Source organism: Arachis stenosperma, chromosome 3 (genome assembly GCF_014773155.1).
Source record: "Arachis stenosperma cultivar V10309 chromosome 3, arast.V10309.gnm1.PFL2, whole genome shotgun sequence".
Classification (NCBI taxonomy): Eukaryota; Viridiplantae; Streptophyta; class Magnoliopsida; order Fabales; family Fabaceae; genus Arachis; species Arachis stenosperma.
The window spans coordinates 93,580,753-93,602,387 of NC_080379.1; the positions used below are offsets into that span (position 1 = coordinate 93,580,753).

Here is a 21,635-nt window from a genome sequence, read left to right on the forward strand (position 1 = left end):
AAGGTCTAGGCATGGCCGTGAGGCCAGCCTCCCAAAGTGATCAAAAGATCTAAAGAACAAAAGATTCCAAAGATCAGAAGATGAAAATACAATAGTAAAATGTCCTATATATAGAGAACTAGTAGCCTAGGGTGTACAGAGATGAGTAAATGACATAAAAATCCACTTCCGGGCCCACTTGGTGTGTGCATGGGCTGAGCATTGAAGCATTTTCGTGTAGAGACTCTTCTTGGAGTTAAACGCCAGCTTTTATGCCAGTTTGGGCGTTTAACTCCCATTTAGGTGCCAGTTCCGGCGTTTAACGCTGGGAATTCTGAAGGTGACTTTGAACGCCGGTTTGGGCCATCAAATCTTGGGCAAAGTATAGACTATCATATATTGCTGGAAAGCCCAGGATGTCTACTTTCCAACGCCGTTGAGAGCGCGCCAATTGGGCTTCTGTAGCTCCAGAAAATCCACTTCGAGTGCAGGGAGGTCGGAATCCAACAGCATCTGCAGTCCTTTTCAGTCTCTGGATCAGATTTTTGCTCAGGTCCCTCAATTTCAGCCAGAAAATACCTGAAATCACAGAAAAACACACAAACTCATAGTAAAGTCCAGAAAAGTGAATTTTAACTAAAAACTAATAAAAATATACTAAAAACTCAACTCAAACTACTAAAAACATACTAAAAACAATGCCAAAAAGCGTACAAATTATCCGCTCATCACAACACCAAACTTAAATTGTTGCTTGTCCCCAAGCAACTAAAAATCAAATAAGATAAAAGGAAGAGAATATGCAATGAACTCCAAAAACATCTATGAAGATCAGTATTAATTAGATGAGCGGGGCTTTTAGCTTTTTGCCTCTAAATAGTTTTGGCATCTCACTTTATCCTTTGAAATTCAGAATGATTGGCTTCTTTAGGAACTCAGAATCCAGATAGTGTTATTGATTCTCCTAGTTAAGTATGATGATTCTTGAACACAGCTACTTTATGAGTCTTGGCTGTGGCCCAAAGCACTCTGTCTTCCAGTATTACCACCGGATACATACATGCCACAGACACATAATTGGGTGAACCTTTTCAGATTGTGACTCAGCTTTGCTAGAGTCCCCAATTAGAGGTGTCCAGGGTTCTTAAGCACACTCTTTTTGCCTTGGATCACAACTTTATTTCTTTCTTTTTCTTTCTTTTTCTTTTTTTTTTCGTTTTCTTTTCTCCCTTTTTTTTTTGTATTCACTGCTTTTTCTTGCTTCAAGAATCATTTTTATGATTTTTCAGATCCTCAGTAACATGTCTCTTTTTTCATCATTCTTTCAAGAGCCAACATTCATGAACCACAAATTCAAAAGACATATGCACTGTTTAAGCATACATTCAGAAAACAAAAGTGTTGCCACCACATCAAAATAATTAAACTGTTATAAAATTCAAAATTCATGCACTTCTTCTCCTTTTCAATTAAGAATATTGTTAATTTAAGAAAGGTGATGGATTCATAGGACATTCATAACTTTAAGGCATAGACACTTAAGACACTAATGATCATAAGACACAAACATGGACAAACATAAAGCATAAATTTTCGAAAAACAAGAAAATAAAGAACAAGGAGATTAAAGAACGGGTCCACCTTAGTGATGGCGGTTTGTTCTTCCTCTTGAAGGTCTTATGGAGTGCTTGAGCTCCTCAATGTCTCTTCCTTGTCTTTGTTGCTCCTCTCTCATGATTCTTTGATCTTCTCTAATTTCATGGAGGAGAATGGAGTGTTCTTGGTGCTCCACCCTTAGTTGTCCCATGTTGGAACTCAATTCTCCTAGGGAGGTGTTCAGTTGCTCCCAATAATCTTGTGGAGGAAAGTGCATCCCTTGAGGCATCTCAGGGATCTCATGATGAGAGGGGTCTCTTGTTTGCTCCATCCTTTTCTTAGTAATGGGCTTGTCCTCATCAATGGGGATGTCTCCTTCTATGTCAACTCCAACTGAATAACAGAGGTGACAAATGAGGTGAGGAAAGGCTAACCTTGCCAAGGTAGAGGACTTGTCCGCCACCTTATAAAGTTCTTGGGCTATAACCTCATGAACTTCCACTTCTTCTCCAATCATGATGCTATGAATCATGATGGCCCGGTCTAGAGTAACTTCGGACCGGTTGCTAGTGGGAATGATTGAGCGTTGGATAAACTCCAACCATCCTCTAGCCACGGGCTTGAGGTCATGCCTTCTCAATTGAACCGGCTTCCCTCTTGAATCTCTCTTCCATTGAGCGCCCTCTTCACAAATGTCTGTGAGGACTTGGTCCAACCTTTGATCAAAGTTGACCCTTTTTGAGTTTGAAAGGGACCTCATGGATCACCTTCTTCATGGCCACAACTTCATAGAAGTGGTCTTGATGCACCCTTGAGATGAATCTCTCCATCTCCCATGACTCGGAGGTGAAAGCTTTTGCCTTCCCTTTCCTCTTTCTAGAGGTTTCTCCGGCCTTGGATGCCATAAATGGTTGTGGAAAAACAAAAAGCAATGCTTTTACCACACCAAACTTAAAAGGTTTTCTCGTCCTCGAGCAAAAGAAAAAAGAAGAGGGTAGAAGAAGAAGAAATAGAGGAGAGGGAGGTTACTTTTGTGGTTCGGCTATTATGGGTGGGTTTGGGAGGGGAAGTGGTTTGAATTTGAAGGGTGAGGTGGGTGGGGTTTTATGAAGGATGGATGTGAGTGGTGAAGAGAAAGATGGGATTTGATAGGTGAAGGGTTTTTGGGGAAGAGGTGTTGAGGTGATTGGTGAATGGGTGAAGAAGAGAGAGAGTGGTGGGGTTGGTGGGGATCCTGTGGGGTCCACAGATCCTGAGGTGTCAAGGAAAAGTCATCCCTGCACCAAATGGCATGCAAAATTACGTTTTTAGCCAATTCTGGCGTTAAACGCCGGGCTGGTGCCCATTTCTGGTGTTTAACGCCAGGTTCTTGCCCTTTCCTGGCGTTTAACGCCAGTCTGGTGCCCCTTTCTGGCGTTAAACGCCCAGAATGGTGCCAGACTGGGCGTTAAACGCCCATCTGCTAGCCTCACTGGCGTTTAAACGCCAGTAGGTTCATCCTCCAGGGTATGCTGTTTTTCTTTCTGTTTTTGCTTTTTCAATTGATTTTGTGACTTCTTGTGATCATCAACCTACAAAAAAACAAAAAAAATAACAAAGAAAAATAGATAAAATATAACATTGGGTTGCCTTCCAACAAGCGCTTCTTTAATGTCAGTAGCTTGACAGTGGGCTCTCATGGAGCCTCACATTTTCTCAGAGCAATGTTGGAACCTCCCAACACCAAACTTAGAGTTTGAATGTGGGGGTTCAACACCAAACTTAGAGTTTGGTTGTGGCCTCCCAACACCAAACTTAGAGTTTGACTGTGGGGGCTCTGTTTGACTCTGTTTTGAGAGAAGCTCTTCATGCTTCCTCTCCATGGTGACAGAGGGATATCCTTGAGCCTTAAACACAAAGGATTATTCATTCACTTGAATGATCAGTTCACCTCTATCAACATCAATCACAGCCTTTGCTGTGGCTAGGAAGGGTCTGCCAAGGATGATGGATTCATCCATGCACTTCCCAGTCTCTAGGACTATGAAATCAGCAGGGATGTAATGGTCTTCAATCTTCACCAAAACATCCTCTACAAGTCCATAAGCTTGTTTTCTTGAGTTGTCTGCCATCTCTAGTGAGATTCTTGCAGCTTGTACCTCAAAGATCCCTAGCTTCTCCATTACAGAGAGAGGCATGAGGTTTACACTTGACCCTAAGTCACACAGAGCCTTCTTGAAGGTCATGGTGCCTATGGTGCAAGGTATGGAAAACTTCCCAGGATCTTGTCTCTTTTGAGGTAATTTCTGCCTAGACAAGTCATCCAGTTCTTTGGTGAGCAAAGGAGGTTCGTTCTCCCAAGTCTCATTTCCAAATAACTTGTCATTTAGCTTCATGATTGCTCCAAGGTATTTAGCAACTTGCTCTTCAGTGACATACTCATCCTCTTCAGAGGAGGAATACTCATCAGAGCTCATGAAAGGCAGAAGTAAGTCCAATGGAATCTCTATGGTCTCATTTTGAGCCTCAGATTCCCATGGTTCCTCATTGGGGAACTCAGTGGAGGCTAGTGCACGCCCATTGAGGTCTTCCTCAGTGGTGTTCACTTCCTCTCCCTCCTCTCCAAATTCGGCCATGTTGATGGCCTTGCACTCTCCTTTTGGATTTTCTTCTGTATTGCTTGGAAGAGTACTAGGAGGGAGTTCAGTAACTTTCTTGCTCAGCTGACCCACTTGTGCCTCCAAATTCCTAATGGAGGATCTTGTTTCAGTCATGAAACTTTGAGTGGTTTTGATTAGATCAGAGACCATGGTTGCTAAGTCAGAGGGGTTCTGCTTAGAATTCTCTATCTGTTGCTGAGAAGATGATGGAAAAGGCTTGCATTGCTAAACCTGTTTCTTCCACCATTATTGTTGTTGAAACCTTGTTGAGGTCTCTCTTGATTCTTCCATGAGAAATTTGGGTGATTTCTCCATGAAGAATTATAGGTGTTTCCATAGGGTTCTCCTAGGTAATTCACCTCTTCCATTGAAGGGTTCTCAGGATCATAAGCTTCTTCTTCAGATGAAGCATCCTTAGTACTATTTGGTGCATTTTGCATTCCAGACAGACTTTGAGAAATCAAATTGACTTGCTGAGTCAATATTTTGTTCTGAGCCAATATGGCATTCAGAGTATCAATCTCAAGAACTCCTTTCTTCTGATTAGTCCCATTGTTCACAGGATTCCTTTCAGAAGTGTACATGAATTGGTTATTTGCAACCATTTCAATTAGCTCTTGAGCTTCTGTAGGCGTCTTCTTCAGATGAAGAGATCCTCCAGCAGAGCTATCCAAAGACATCTTGGATAGTTCAGAGAGACCATCATAGAAAATACCTATGATGCTCCATTCAGAAAGCATGTCAGATGGACATTTTCTGATCAATTGTTTGTATCTTTCCCAAGCTTCATAGAGGGATTCTCCATCCTTCTGTCTGAAGGTTTGGACTTCCACTCTAAGCTTACTCAATTTTTGAGGTGGAAAGAACTTTGCCAAGAAGGCATTGACTAGCTTTTCCCATGAGTCCAGGCTTTCTTTAGGTTGTGAGTCCAACTATGTCCTAGCTCTGTCTCTTACAGCAAAAGGGAATAGCATAAGTCTGTAGACCTCAGGGTCAACCCCATTAGTCTTGACAGTGTCACAGATTTGCAAGAATTCAGCTAAAAACTGATGAGGATCTTTCAATGGAAGTCCATGGAACTTGCAATTCTGTTGCATTAGAGAAATTAATTGAGGCTTAAGCTCAAAGTTGTTTGCTCCAATGGCAGGGATAGAGATGCTTCTCCCATAGAAGTCGGGAGTAGGTGCAGTAAAGTCACCCAGCACCTTCCTTGCATTGTTGTTGTTGTTGTTGTTTTCGGCTGCCATGGTTTCTTCTTCTTTGAAGATTTCTGTCAGGTCCTCTACAGAGAGTTGTGCCTTAGCTTCTCTTAGCTTTCGCTTCAAGGTCCTTTCAGGTTCAGGGTCAGCTTCAACAAGAATGCCTTTGTCTTTGTTCCTGCTCATATGAAAGAGAAGAGAACAAGAAAATATGGAATCCTCTATGTCACAGTATAGAGATTCCTTGAAGTGTCAGAGGAACAGAAAAATAGAAAGAAGAGGTAGAAGAATTCGAACTTTAATTAGATAAAGTTTGAATTGTGCATTGAGAAGGAGTGGTACTCCATAAATAGAAGGATGTGGGAAGAGAGGAAGAAATTTTCGAAAATCAAGTGAAATATTTTGAAAACATTTTTGAAAAACTTTAATTGATTTTCAAAAATCAAGAGTGGGAAAGAAATCAAGTAATTTTTGAAAAAGATTTTGAAATTAGAAATAAAAAATATATGATTAAAAACTGTTTTGAAAAAGATGTGATTAAAAAGATATGATTGAAAAGTTATGGTCTTAAAAAGATATGATTGAAAAGATATGATTTGAAAACAATTTTAAAAAGATTTGATTTTAAAAAATTAATGACTTGCCTAACAAGAAAAGATATGATTCAAACATTAAACCTTTCTCAACAGAAAAGGCAACATACTTAAAATGTTGAATCAAATCATTAATTGATAGTAAGTATCTTTGAAAAAGGAAAGAAATTGATTTTGAAAACATTTGATTGAAAAGATATGATTTGATTTTGAAAAATTTTGAAAACTTGAAAAAAATTGATTTTGAAAACAAAATCCTCCCCCTTGTGCCATCCTGGCGTTAAACGCCCAGAATGGTGCACATTCTGGCGTTTAACGCCCAATGCACTACCTTTTTGGGCGTTAACCGCCCAACCAGGCACCCTGGCTGGCATTTAAACGCCAGTCTGTCCTTCTTCACTGGGCGTTTTGAACGCCCAGCTTTTTCTGTGTAATTCCTCTGCTGCATGTTCTGAATCTTCAGTTCCCTGTACTATTGACTTGAAAATAGAACCAAGATCAATTAAACAATGCATGCAAGACACCAAACTTAAAATTAGACACTAGACTCAAACAAGAAACATAAAATATTTTTGGTTTTTATGATTTTTATAATTTTTTTTGTGCTTTTTCGAAAATTATATGAAAATAGAAAATAAAGGTTTCAGAATTCTCAATTTGGATTCCAGGAATCATTGCAATGTTAGTCTAAGACTCCGGTCCAGGAATTAGACATGGCTTCACAGCCAGCCAAGCTTTCAAAGAAAGCTTCGGTCCAAAACACTAGACATGGCCAATGGCCAGCCAAGCCTTAGCAGATCATTGCTCCAATAGCAAGATTGATAGAAATCAACAAGCTCTTGTGATGATAGGTTGAAACCTCGGTCCAATAAGATTAGACAAGGCTTCTCAGCCAGCCAGACTTCAACAGATCATCATGAAACACTAGAATTTATTCTTAAGAACTCTGAAGAAAAATACCTAATCTAAGCAACAAGATGAACCGTCAGTTGTCCATACTCAAAACAATCCCCGGCAACGGCCCCAAAAACTTGGTGCGCGAAATCGTGATCACTACAACTTCGCACAACTAACCAGCAAGTGTACTGGGTCGTCCAAGTAATAAACCTTACGCGAGTAAGGGTCGATCCCACGGAGATTGTTGGTATGAAGCAAGCTATGGTCACCTTGTAAATCTTAGTCAGGCAGACTCAAATGGGTATAGATGATGAATAAAACATAAAGATAAAGATAGAGATACTTATGTATATCATTGGTGAGAGCTTCAGATAAGCGTATGAAGATACTGTCCCTTCCGTCTCTCTGCTTTCCTACTGTCTTCATCCAATCCTTCTTACTCCTTTCCATGGCAAGCTGTATGTAGGGTTTCACCGTTGTCAGTGGCTACCTCCCATCCTCTCATTGGAAATGTTCAACGCACCCTGTCACGGCACGGCTATCCATCTGTCGGTTCTCAATCAGGCCGGAATAGAATCCAGTGATTCTTTTGCGTCTGTCACTAACGCCCCGCCCTCAGGAGTTTGAAGCACGTCACAGTCATTCAATCATTGAATCCTACTCAGAATACCACAGACAAGGTTTAGACCTTCCGGATTCTCTTGAATGCCGCCATCAGTTCTAGCTTATACCACGAAGATTCCGGTTAAAGAACCCAAGAGATAAACATTAGAGCCTTGTTTGCTTGTAGAACAAGAGTGGTTGTCAGTCACTTTGTTCATCAGTGAGAATGATGATCAGTGTCACATAATCATCACATTCATCAAGTTCTTGAGTGCGAATGAATATCTTAGAATAAGAACAAGCGGCATTGAATAGAAGAACAATAGTAATTGCATTAATACTCGAGGTACAGCAGAGCCCCACACCTTAATCTATGGTGTGTAGAAACTCCACCGTTGAAAATACATAAGAACAAGGTCTAGGCATGGCCGTGAGGCCAGCCTCCCAAAGTGATCAAAAGATCTAAAGAACAAAAGATTCCAAAGATCAGAAGATGAAAATACAATAGTAAAAGGTCCTATATATAGAGAACTAGTAGCCTAGGGTGTACAGAGATGAGTAAATGACATAAAAATCCACTTCCGGGCCCACTTGGTGTGTGCTTGGGCTGAGCATTGAAGCATTTTCGTGTAGAGACTCTTCTTGGAGTTAAACGCCAGCTTTTATGCCAGTTTGGGCGTTTAACTCCCATTTAGGTGCCAGTTCCGGCGTTTAACGCTGGGAATTCTGAAGGTGATTTTGAACGCCAGTTTGGGCCATCAAATATTGGGCAAAGTATGGACTATCATATATTGCTGGAAAGCCCATGATGTCTACTTTCCAACGCCGTTGAGAGCGCGCCAATTGGGCTTCGGTAGCTCCAGAAAATCCACTTCGAGTGCAGGGAGGTCAGAATCCAACAGCATCTGCAGTCCTTTTCAGTCTCTGGATCAGATTTTTGCTCAGGTCCCTCAATTTCAGCCAGAAAATACCTGAAATCACAGAAAAACACACAAACTCATAGTAAAGTCCAGAAAAGTGAATTTTAACTAAAAACTAATAAAAATATACTAAAAACTCAACTCAAACTACTAAAAACATACTAAAAACAATGCCAAAAAGCGTACAAATTATCCGCTCATCAGTGTGTCTCACCTTCGAGAGCGTTAGTGACACTCACCTTTGTCACTAACGCTCCAAATGCCCAAATTCTCTACGTTAGAACTCACGTTAACTAAGTTAACGTGGCTCTTAACGTAGTAGTGATGCCATCTTCCAACGTTAGCGACAAAAGTGATTGTCACTAACGTTGGCTCTTTGATCTCAACTCCACGTTAACTTTCACGTTAATGGTCTTAACGTGAAAGTTAACGTAGGCAATGCTAGTTGGTCCAACATTAGTGACAAAAGTGAGTGTCACTAACGTTGGCTTTTGTTTTCCTTTTCCACATTAGAGTTCACGTTAACTAAGTTAACGTGACTCTTAGCGTGGATCATTGCCAAGTTCTCCAACGTTAGTGGTGTTCACTTTTACCACTAACGTTGGAGGAAAATGTTATTGGTGTTCACGTTTTCTCTTAACATTGGAGTTCCCTTTTACTTCTACGTTAACTACCACGTTAACTTAGTTAACGTGGCAAGTAACGTGAGCTCTGGATGGCTTCGCAGGCGTTATTGGTGATTACTTTTCTCATTAACATTGCAAGCTTTTTACCATTCCAAGTTAGTGTTCACATTAACTAGGTTAACGTGAATACTAACGTGGTTCTTCCTTACTTCCTTTGTCCTGAAATCAAGTAATTAAAGTGCATCAAAGCTCTAGCCAAAGTCATGAGATTATGCATCATCAATTTATCATGCAATTCTAGCAAAATTCTCATGAAATCATACAAAGTTCACAATAGTTGCTTGAATCAAGGTGTGAGTGTATTTTCATCCAAAACTTGCCTTAGTCACTAAGAAAATGCATGAAACTACCCTAAAACAGTAAAGAAAAGGTCAGTGAAACTGGCCTAGATGCCCTGGCATCAGGATGCTCAGCCTTAGCTGTGTCATCCAGTTTGGAGGGAAATATTGATTCAGGAATTTTTCTGACAGCTGTTTCCATGTCTTTATGCTGGCCTTAGGTTGGTTATTTAACCACCTCTTAGCTTGGTCTTTTACAGCAAATGAAAACAGTAATAATTTGTAGATATCCTGATCTAATTCCTTATCATGTACTGTGTCAGCAATTTATAAAAATTGTGCCAGAAACTCTGTAGGTTCTTCCTGTGAAAAACCGGAATACTGGCAATTTCGCTGCACCATGATAATGAGCTGAGGATTCAACTCAAAACTACTAAGTCCAATGGAGGGTATACAGATACTACTCCCATATGAAGCAGTAGTGGGGTTAGCATATGACCCCAGAGTCCTTCTGGACTGTTCATTTTCATTTAAGTCCATAATGGAGAAAGGGAGATGATGTGAATTTATTTTATTTATTTTATTATTATAGAGGAGGTTTCGAAATAATAAAATAAAATAAAATAAAAACTAAAATAAAAAGAAAAACAAAAAGAATTTGAAAATATTTTATGAAGAATTTCGAAAAAGTGAGGAGAGAGAAAGTGGTTAGAATATTTTTGAAAAAGTTATAATTTTAAAAATTTAAAAATGAATTCTGAAATTTTTAGGAAAAAAAAATTCGAGATAATTGCTTTAAAAATAGTTAGAAAAATTATATTTTTTTTAATTTTGAATTTTATAATGAAAGAGAAAAACACACAAAAGACCCAAGACATAAAATTTTTAGATCTAGTACTCCTTGTTTTCGAAAATTTTGGAGGGAATACACCAAGGAACACCAAACTTAAAAATTTTAAGATCAAAACACAAAGAAGACTCAAGAACACTTTGAAGACTCACAAGAACAACAAGAACAAAAGAAAGAACACCAAACTTAAAATTTTTAGAAAACCACAATAAAATTTTCGAAATTTAAAGAAAGATTAATAAGAAAACACCAAACTTAAAGTTTGGCACAAGATTCAATTAAAGAAAAATTATTTTTGAAAAAGATTTTATAAAAAAGATACCTAATTACCAAGAACACAAACCAACGCTCTAGCCAATTGAGCTATAAATGTAACGTGTTTTAAAGAGGTATTTTTAATAAATAAAAATATTTTTTTTTGAAAACTAATATTTTGAAAATGCACAAGGAAAACATGAAAACACACAGAATAGGAAAAACCAAAGATCAAACAAGAAAAATTCACAAGAACAATTTGAAGATCAAGGAAAAACAAAGAACATGAAATTCGAAAATTGAAAGTCAAAGAAAAGCATGCAATTGACACCAAACTTAAAACATGACACTAAACTCACAGAAAAACTAAAAATTAATAAAGAAAAATAATATTTTTTCGAAAATTTTTTTTTGAAGGGATAATAAAAGATGCAATTCTAGTGAAAAAAAAGACAAATTTTTCCTAATCTAAGCAACAAGATTCACCGTCAGTTGTTCAAACTCAAACAATCCCCGGCAACGGTGCCAAAAACTTGGTGCACGAAATTGTAAATCACATTTTTCACAACTCGCACCGCTAACTAGCAAGTGCATTGGGTCGTCCAAGTAATACCTTACGTGAGTAAGGGTCGATCCCACGGAGATTGTTGGCTTGAAGCAAGCTATGGTTATCTTGTTACTCTTTGTCAGGATATAATATCAATAATGATTCTTAGTTTTAATTGTAAAAAGTAAAAGAGCATGAAATAAATACTTATTATGCAATAATGGATAAGATGTTGGAGTTTTGGAGATGCTTTGTCTTCTGAATTCCTGTAACATAATGCTTCCTCACTTTCAAAAATGCAAGGCTCCTTTCATGGCAAGCTGTATGTAGGGCGTCACCGTTGTCAATGGCTACTTCCCATCCTCTCAGTGAAATGGTCCAAATGCTCTGTCACAGCACGGCAAATCATCTGTTGGTTCTCGATCATGTCGGAATAGAATCCATTGATTCTTTTGCGTTTATCATCACGCCTAACAATCGTGAGTTTGAAGCTCGTCACAGCCATTCAATCCTTGAATACTACTCGGAATACCACAGACAAGGTTTAGACTTTCCGGATTCTCAAGAGTGGCTGCCAAAGGGTTCTAGCTTATACCAAGAAGATTCTGATTAAGGAATCTAAGAGATACTCATTCAATCTAATGTAGAACGGAGGTGGTTGTTAGGCACATGTTCATGGATTGAGAATGGTGATGAGTATCACGGATCATCACCTTCTTCATATTAAAGCGCGAATGAACATCTTAGATAGAAACAAGCGTGTTTGAATAGAAAGCATAAATAATTGCATTAATTCATCGAGACGCTGCAGAGCTCCTCACCCCCAACAATGGAGTTTAGAGACTCATGCCGTCAAAAAGTATAAAGTTCAGATCTATAAATGTCATGAGATACAAAATAAGTCTCTAAAAGTTGTTTAAATACTAAACTAGTAACATAGGTTTACAGAAAATGAGTAAACTAAGATAGATAGTGCAGAAATCCACTTCTGGGGCCCACTTGGTGTGTGCTGGGGCTGAGACTTGAGCTTCTCACATGCCTGGGCTGTTTCTGGAGTTAAACGTCAGGTTGTAACCTGTTTCTGGCGTTCAACTCCAACTTGCAACCTGTTTCTGGCGCTGAACGCCAGAATGCAACATGGAACTGGCGTTGAACGCCAGTTTACGTCATCTATCTTCGTGCAAAGTATGGACTATTATATATTGCTGGAAAGCCCTAGATGTCTACTTTCCAATCCAATTGAGAGCGCACCAATTGGACCTCTGTAGCTCCAAAAAATCCATTCCGAGTGCAGGGAGGTCAGGATCCAACAGCATCAGCAGTCCTTTTTCAGCCTAAATCAGATTTTTGCTCAGCTCCCTCAATTTCAGCCAGAAAATACCTGAAATCACAGAAAAACACACAAAATCACAGTAAAGTCCAGAAATATGATTTTTTTCCCAAAAACTAATAAAAATCTACTAAAAACTAACTAAAACATACTAATATCTACATGAAATTACCCCCAAAAAGCGTATAAAATATCCGCTCATCATTAGTCTTGTCACCTTCCAATGTCCTTCCACTCCTGAGTTGGATTGCTTTGCACTCTTCTTTGGGATCTGGAATGGTATCACTTGGGAGAATATTGGTTGGTCTTTCAGCTTGTTTGGCCAATTACCCCACTTGTCTCTTAAGATTTCTCATGGTAACCTCTTGTATCTCTTTGCTTTTAATTAAACTCTCCTACCCTTTGGCTAGACCCTGTATGGTTTGAGCAAGTGCTTGCAATGTTGCCTCAAGAGCTGAGATCCTGGTTTCATGATGGTCAATGGATGGTATGTTGGGATATGATGGTTGTTGCTGGAAGTTATTTGGGTTGTTGAAGTGGCTGTTTTGGGGATTGAAAGGTGGTGTGGAGAAATTATTTTGGTGAGCCTCTGAGTTGTTGTTGTGTTGTTGATATGAGTTTTGTGGTTTTCTGTATTGTTTAGTGTTATTGGATGAGTGAGTTAGGTTGTTTGTGTTGCGAGAGTTGTTGGAATTGTGATTCTTTTGCCATGAATTTTGATTATCACCCCCCCTCAAGTTAGGATGATTCTTCCATGATGGATTGTATGTATCTCCTTGAAATTCATTTTAAGAAGAGCTTGAGGTCTTATGCATATATTGGACTTGTTCTAGTTGCTACTCATAGTTGCTTTTCTTAAAGGCTTCTTCGTTCTGGCCCCATCCATTTGAAGGTTGGCTTGCCGTGTTAACTGCAGCCACTTGGAGTCCATCAATCCTTTGTGTCATCAATTCCATTTGTTGCTGGATTTGTTGGTGCATCAACTTATTTTATGCCAAGATAATGTCCACTCCTTCTAGCTCCAGCACACCCTTCTTTTGTACTGGTTGGCGTTGCCTCTAATGAGCATAGAAGTATTGATTGTTGGTCACAGTGTCTATAAGATTTTGGGCCTCCTCTGCTGTCTTCATGTGTTGTAATGAACCTCCTGTAGAGTAATCTAAAGACTCTTGAGTTCTTAAGGTCAATCCCTCATAGAAATTCTGAAGTATGTCCCATTCACTAAACATCTCGGGTGGATATTTCCTGATTAGAGCTTTGTATCTTTCCCATGCCTCATAAAGTGATTCTCCATCCATTTGAGTGAATGTTTGCACTTCTGACTTCAATCTTATGATCCTCTGAGGTGGGTAGAATTTGGATAAGAATTTGTTCACCAACTCATCCCAAGTGTTGATGCTTTCTTTGGGAAACATCTTCAACCATTGAGACGCCTTGTCTCTCAAAGAAAATGGAAACAGCAGCAGCTTATAGATGTCTGGATGCACACCATTTGCCTCTCTTCTCAATCTTAAGAAAGTTCTCTTTGGCTCAAAATCAAAAAAAGTAGATGCACCTCTTCTTCCTCCTGGCATACAACAGAAACAAGAGCAGAAATTAAAATTGAAGCACTTTACTGCTAGAGTGAGGTTAAGGTTAGCTTAAACAAAATCTCAAACAGTTAGTGTGCTTAACAAAACAAAGAAAAAATGCTTAATCTAGATTATCACCTACTTAATCATTGTCAATCTAAATTAATCCCCGGTAACGGTGCCAAAAACTTGATGAGAGAAAATCTGGTTTCCACATAAACTAGCTGGCAAGTGCACTAGGTCGCATCAAGTAGTAAACTCACAATAGTGAGGTCGATCCCACAAGGATTAATTGAATCAAGAAACTTTAGTATAGTGATGAATTGAGTGAAATTGATTTAACAGAAAGTAAAGAACAAGGGATTTAAATTGCTAAAAGTAAATTGACAGAAAAGTAAATGGCAGGAAGCTAAATTGACTGAAACTTGAAGTGCAAGAAAGTAGAACAGCTAAATCTTAAATTGCAAGAAAAGTAAATAACTGAATCTTGAGGTTCAGAAATCAAAAGTGCAGGAATATTAAATGGCAAGGAAACTTAAATTGCATGAATACTAAAAGGATTTGGGTGCTGGGAATCAAACAAAACTAGTAATTGGAAATTGCAGTAGGCACAGAGGAATTAAAGTGAAAGAAATTCAAAAAAGTGATTCATCAGGGATTCGAGATACTATAATCCTTCATGAATCAATTGTCTCTCAACTCCTTTCTCAATCATTTAGTAGATCTATGGCGGATTGAAATTGATTGGATCCCAATTTCTTGGCAATTCAATCTCTCTAATCACAATCAATTTTGCCAATTCCTTGATCTAATTTGTCATGAGAAGAGTTAGAGCACATTTTTCTCATCCATTAGCCACACTAACTTTCAAGATCTCAATTCCTCCCGAATAGTGTTGATCAAGAGAGTAGTGAACGATAAAGCTCCAACTCTAATGCAAGTGATTCCCCTTTCGTGGCTCACACAAGCATTCAGCTGAATTCAACCTCCTTCCGGAGTGAGAAATTCTTAATCAACACAAAAGGTATCTAAGAGCTACAAAATGAATTAAGAAGGAGAAGAATTTCATTAATTCTTGGAATTACAATAGAGCTCCTCCCCCTAATGAAATTGGGGTTTAGTTCATCATTGCTCTACTACCAAAACATGAAAAAAAATTGCAGAAGAAGATGAAGAACAGAAAAGAAAATTTTAAACCCGATCTAAAACTTGCAGAAAGAACTAAAAGAAAGATAAAATGAAAAGTAAAGAAGACGTCCCTATGAAATTAAGTTTTCTCCTATTTAAACATGAACTTTCATTCCAATCACTTACTTATTGTGAAAGAAAGTGCATAAAACCTAATGAAACAAGTGAAAAATGCTTGTGAAACTAGCATAAGATGACTTGTCATCAGTAGGCGTTCATTCAAAGTGAACATTGCGTTCTTGGCTTGTGAACGCTGATCCTCAATCCACGCATGCGTGCCACATCTGCGTGCGCGTCACTTGTGAATGTTGTGTTCTTCAAATGAATGCAGCGTTCATCTGCACCTTGTATTTCTTTCTTCATGTTTTCACCTGTCATCATCCAAACAAGCAATAAAAGTCTCACCAAAATTACAAGGTTTTGCATCATTCATAATAATCAACTAAATTGTGCATAAATCTTATAGCTTGCTAAGATTTACAAGGTGACCATAGCTTGCTTCATACCAACAATCTCTGTGGGATCGACCCTTACTCACGTAAGGTTTATTACTTGGACGACCCAGTACACTTGCTGGTTAGTTGAGCGAAGTTGTGGAAAGAAAGTGCTGAGTTAACAGATGCACATACCAAAGAGCCATTATTGATGATCACAATTTCGTCCACCACTTTTACCACACCAAACTTAGAATATTGCTCGCCCTCGAGCAAGAGAAGAAAGAAGAAGAAGAAGAAGAAAATATGGATGAAAAAGAGAAGTGTTTGGTTTCGGCCAAGGAGGAGAAGAGAGGGTTGTGGTGTGTGAAAATGAAGAAGGATAGAGGGGTATATATAGTGAAGGGAAAGGGAGTAAGTTCGGCTATTTAGGGTGGGTTTGGGTGGGAAAGAGATTTTGAATTTTAAAGGTAGGTGGGGTTTATAGGGAAGAGTGGATGGATGTGAGTGGTGAAGAGGTGATGGGGAAGAGAGATTGAGGTGATTGGTGAAGGGTTTTGGGAAAGAGTGTGTGGATGTGAGTGGTGAAGAGGTGATGGGGAAGAGAGATTGAGGTGATTGGTGAAGGGTTTTGGGGAAGAGTGTTATTGGATTGTGTGAAGAGGAGAGAAGGTGAGTTGAGGTAGGTGGGGATCCTGTAGGGTCCACAGATCCTGAGGTGTCAAGGATTATCATCCCTGCACCAATGAGGCGTGTAAAACACCCTCTGCATGCAATCTTGGTGTTCAACGCCAGGTTGATGCTTGTTTCTAGCATTGAACACCAGCTTCATGCTTGTTTTGGGCGTTCAACGCCCATTTATAACATGTTTCTGGCGTTGAACGCCAGTTCCATGCTTGTTTCTGGCATTCAGCGCCAGCTCTCCTCAAGGTGTATTCCTGGCGTTTAAACATCAGGATGCTGCTTGTTTCTGGCATTCAACGCCAGATCCATGCTCTGTTCTGGCGTTGAACGCCAGCCAGATGTTCCTTACTGGCGTTTAAACGCCAGTAAGTCCTTCCTCCAGGGTGTGCTTTTTCTTCTGCTATTTTTTATTCTTTTTTTTTAATTTTAGTATTTATTTTGTGATTCCACCTGATCATGAACCTAATAAAATATAAAATAACAATAAAAGAAAAATAGAGTTAGATAAATAAAAATTGGGTTGCCTCCTAATAAGCGCTCATTTAATGTCACTAGGTTGACAGTGGGCTCTCATGGAGCCTCAAAGATGATCAGGTCAATGTTGTAGACTTCCAACACTAAACTTAGAGTTTGAATGTGGGGATTAAACTCTAAACTTAGAGTTTGGCTGTGGCCTCCCAACACCAAACTTAGAGTTTGATTGTGGGGGCTTTGTTTGACTCTGTACTGAGAGAAGCTTTTCATGCTTCCTCTCCATTGTTACAGAAGAACGCCCTTGGGTCTTAGACACAAGGTAATCCCCATTCAATTGAAGGACTAATTCTCCTCTGTTAACATCTAACATAGATCCTGTTGTGGCTAGGAAGGGTCTTCCAAGGATGATGCATTCATCCTCCTCCTTCCTAGTGTCTAAAATTATGAAATCAGCAGGGATGTAAAGGCCTTCAACCTTCACTAACACGTCCTCTACTAATCCATAAGCTTGTCTTACTGACTTGTCTGCCATTTGCAATGAGAATATGGCAGGCTGTGCCTCAATGATCCCCAACTTCTCCATTACAGAGAGTGGCATAAGATTTATGTATGACCCTAGGTCACACAAAGTCTTCTCAAAGGTCATGGTGCCTATGGTACAGGGTATTAAGAATTTGCCAGGATCTTGTCTCTTTTGAGGTAAAGTTTGCTGAATCCATGTATGTAGTTCATTAATGAGCAAGGGAGGTTTACCTTCCCAAGTCTCATTACCAAACAATTTGGCATTCAGCTTTATGATGGCTCCTATATATTGAGCAACTTGCTCTCTAGTTACATCTTCATCCTCTTCAGAGGAAGAATAGTTTTCAGAGCTCATGAATGCCAGAAGGAGGTTTAATGGAATCTCTATGGTCTCTATATGAGTCTCAGATTCCTTTAGGTCCTCAATAGGGAACTCCTTCTTGCTTGAGAGACGTCCCATGAGGTCTTCCTCATTGGGATTCATGTCCTCTCCTTCCTCTCTAGGTTCGGCCATGTTGATTATGTCTATGGCCTTGCACTCTTTTTGGGTTCTCTTCAGTATTGCTTGGGAGTGTACTAGGAGGAGTGTTAGTGACTTTCTTACTCAGCTGGCCCACTTGTGCCTCCAAATTTCTAATGGAGGACCTTGTTTCACTCATGAAACTTAAAGTGGCCTTAGACAGATCAGAGACTAAGTTTGCTAAATTAGAGGTGCTCTGCTTAGAATTTTCTGTTTGTTATTGAAAAGATGATGGATTAGGCTTGCTGTTGCTGAGCCTATTTCTTCCACCATTAGTAAAGCCTTGTGGAGGCTTTTATTGATCCTTCCATGAGAAATTTGGATGATTTCTCCATGATGAATTATAGGTGTTTCCATAAGGTTCACCCATGTAATTTACCTCTGCTATTGCAGAGTTCTCAGGATCATAAGCTTCTTCTTCAGAAGATGCCTCTTTAGTACTATTGGATGCATTTTTCCATCCATTCAGACTTTGAGAAATCATGTTGACTTGCTGAGTCAACATTTTATTTTGAGCCAGTATGGCATTCAGAGCATCAATTTCAAGAACTCCCTTCCTCTGAGGTGTCCCATTACTCACTGAATTCCTCTCAGAAGTATATATGAATTGGTTATTTGCAACCATGTCAATGAGTTCTTGAGCTTCTGCAGGCGTTTTCTTTAGGTGGATGGATCCACCTGCAGAATGATCCAGTGACATCTTGGAGAATTCAGACAGGCCATAATAGAATATATCTAAAATGGTCCATTCAAAAAGCATGTCAGAAGGACACCTTTTGGTCATCTGTTTGTATCTTTCCCAAGCTTCATAGAGGGATTCACCATCTTTTTGTTTGAAGGTCTGAACATCCACTCTAAGCTTGCTCAGCTTTTGAGGAGGAAAGAACTTGGCCAAAAAGGCCACGACCAGCTTATCCCATGGGTCCAGGCTATCTTTAGGTTGTGAATCCAACCATATTCTAGCTCTATCTCTTACAGCAAAAGGGAAAAGCATGAGCCTGTAGACTTCAGGATCTACTCCATTAGTATTAACAGTCTTACAGATCTGCAAGAACTCAGTTAAAAACTGGTAAGGATTTTTTGATGGAAGTCCATGGAACTTGCAGTTCTGTTGCAGTAGAGCAACTAGTTGAGGTTTCAGCTCAAAATTGTTTGCTCCAATAGCAGGGATTGAGATGCTTCTTCCATCAAACTTGGAAGTAGGTGTAGTATAATCACCAAGCATCCTCCTTGCATTATTATTTTCGGCTACCATCTCCTCTTCTTTTTTGAAAATTTCTGTAAGGTTGTCTCTGGATTGTTGTAATTTAGCTTCTCTTAGTTTCCTCTTCAGAGTCCTTTCAGGTTCAGGATCTGCTTTAACAAGAATATTCTTGTCCTTGCTCCTGCTCATATGAAAAAGAAGGGAACAGAAAATAATAATAGGGATCCTCTTTACCACAGTAGAGAGATTCCTTTATGTTAGTAGAAGAAGAAGGGAATAAAAGAAGGAAAGGGTAAGAATCCAAACACAAGGGTGAAGATAGGTTCAGATTCTTGAGATGAAGAGAAGTGTTAGTAAATAAATAAATGAATAGAAGGAGATGAGAGGGAGAGAATTCGAAAATTAATTTTGAAAAAGAGTTAGTGATTTTCGAAAATTAAAAGAAGAATTAAAATTAAAATTAAAATTTAAAACAATTAGTTAATTAAAAGAATTTTGAAAAAGAGGGAGGTAATTTTCAAAAATTAGGGAGAGGAAAGTAATTAGGTGGTTTTGAAAAAGATATAATATAGTTAAAACAAACAAAAAGTCAACTAGTTAGTTGAAAAATATTTGAAATTTAATTTTGAAAAGATAAGAAGTTGGAAGATATTTTGAAATCAAATTTTTGAAAAAGATAAAATTTTGAAAAAGATATGATAGAAAAGATATTTTTTGAAAAAGAATTTAATTTTTAAAATTAAAATTTAATTACTTGACTAACAAGAAACTAAAAGATATGATTCTAAAAATTAAAGATTGAACCTTTCTTAACAAGAAAGTAACAAACTTCAAATTTTTGAATCAATCACATTAATTGTTAGTAAAGTTTCAAAAATTATGAATTAAAGATAACAAAAAGATTTTAAAATTCAAATTAAAAATTTTCGAAAAATAGTAAGAAAAATGAAAAAGAATTGATTTTTGAAAAAATTTTGAAAAGATAAGATTTTTAAATTTGAAAATTTGACTTGATTTGTAAGAAATAACTAATTTTAAAATTTTTTTGACTAAGTCAACTAAAATTTTCGAAATTTTGAGAGAAAAAAGGAAAAGATATTTTTTTGATTTTTAAATTTTTAATGACGAGTGAGAAAAACACAATTATGACCCAAAACATGAAAATCTTGGATCAAAACACATGATGCATGCAAGAACACTATGAATGTGAAGATGAACACCAAGAACACTTTGAAGATCATGATGAACGTCAAGAACATATTTTTGAAAATTTTTTGATGCAAAGAAAACATGCAAGACACCAAACTTAGAAATCTTTAATGCTTAGACACCATGAATGTAAAAATGCATATAAAAAACAACAAAAAGTACAAAACAAGAAAATTTAAAGATCAAACAAGAAGACTTACCAAGAACAACTTGAAGATCATGAAGAACACTATGAATGCATGAATTTTCGAAAAATGCAAGAATAAGATGAATATGCAATTGACACCAAACTTAAAACATGACACTAGACTCAAACAAGAAACACAAAATATTTTTTTATTTATGATTTTATAATTTTTTTGGATTTTATTTTGTATTTTTTCAAAATTTTTTTTTTGGGAAAAAGAAAATAAAAAATTCAAAATTTTTAATAAGAATTCCAAGAATCTTTCAATGTTAGCCTAAAGCTCCGATCCAGGAATTGGACATGGCTTAATAGCCAGCCAGCTTTAGGATATAAATCATACATAAAACAGCTGATATTTTGATTAACTTGCCTCTATGCTGATGATTGGAAGCCTCAGTCCAAAAGAATTGAACATGGCTCTACAGCCAGCCAGGCTTCAACATGCTTCATGAAACACTAGAATTCATTCTTAAAAATTTAGAATAATTTTCGAAAACAGATGAGAAATTTTTGAAAGATTTTTGAAAAATTCTTGAAAATAAAACCAAAAGAAAATTACCTAATCTGAGCAACAAGATGAACCGTCAGTTGTCCAAACTCGAACAATCCCCGGCAACAGCGCCAAAAACTTGATAGGCAAAATTGTGATTTCTGATAATGGCATTCATGTTCGTTCTCTCCCTAGTAATGGTGCCAAAAACTTGGTGCATGATACCATGGTCCAAACATAACTTCACAACTTCACACAACTAACCAGCAAGTGCACTGGGTCGTCCAAGTAATAAACCTTACGTGAGTAAGGGTCGATCCCACGGAGATTGTTGGTATGAAGCAAGCTATGGTCATCTTGTAAATCTCAGTTAGGTGAATAATAAATGATTTTGGAGTTTTCGAATAATAATAATAAATAAACAGAAAATAAAGATAGAAATACTTATGTAAATCATTGGTGGGAATTTCAGATAGGCGTATGAAGATGTTGTGCTCCTTTTGAATCTCTACTTTCATACTGCCTTCATCCAATCCTTCTTATTCCTTTCCATGGCAAGCTGTATGTAGGGCATCACCGTTGTCAATGGCTACATCCCATCCTCTCAGTGAAAAAGGTCCAAATGCTCTGTCACGGCACGGCTAATCATCTGTCGATTCTCGATCATGTCAGAATAGAATCCATTAATTCTTTTGCGTTTTTCATCACGCCCAACAATCGCGAGTTTGAATCTCGTCACAGTTATTCAATCCCTGAATCCTACTCGGAATACCACAGACA

General features: G+C 38.2%; 2 non-coding genes across 2 annotated transcripts; both read left to right on the forward strand.

Annotated features, from left to right (window-relative positions):
* Window positions 1–4,952: 4,952 nt before the first annotated feature.
* LOC130971234 (small nucleolar RNA R71) lies at window positions 4,953–5,056 on the forward strand. Its single transcript, XR_009082465.1, has one exon. It is a non-coding gene; the product is annotated as a small nucleolar RNA R71 (small nucleolar RNA).
* A 13,463-nt stretch (window positions 5,057–18,519) lies between these two features.
* Window positions 18,520–18,627, forward strand: LOC130972119 (small nucleolar RNA R71). Its single transcript, XR_009083316.1, has one exon. It is a non-coding gene; the product is annotated as a small nucleolar RNA R71 (small nucleolar RNA).
* The last annotated feature ends 3,008 nt before the right edge of the window (window positions 18,628–21,635 follow it).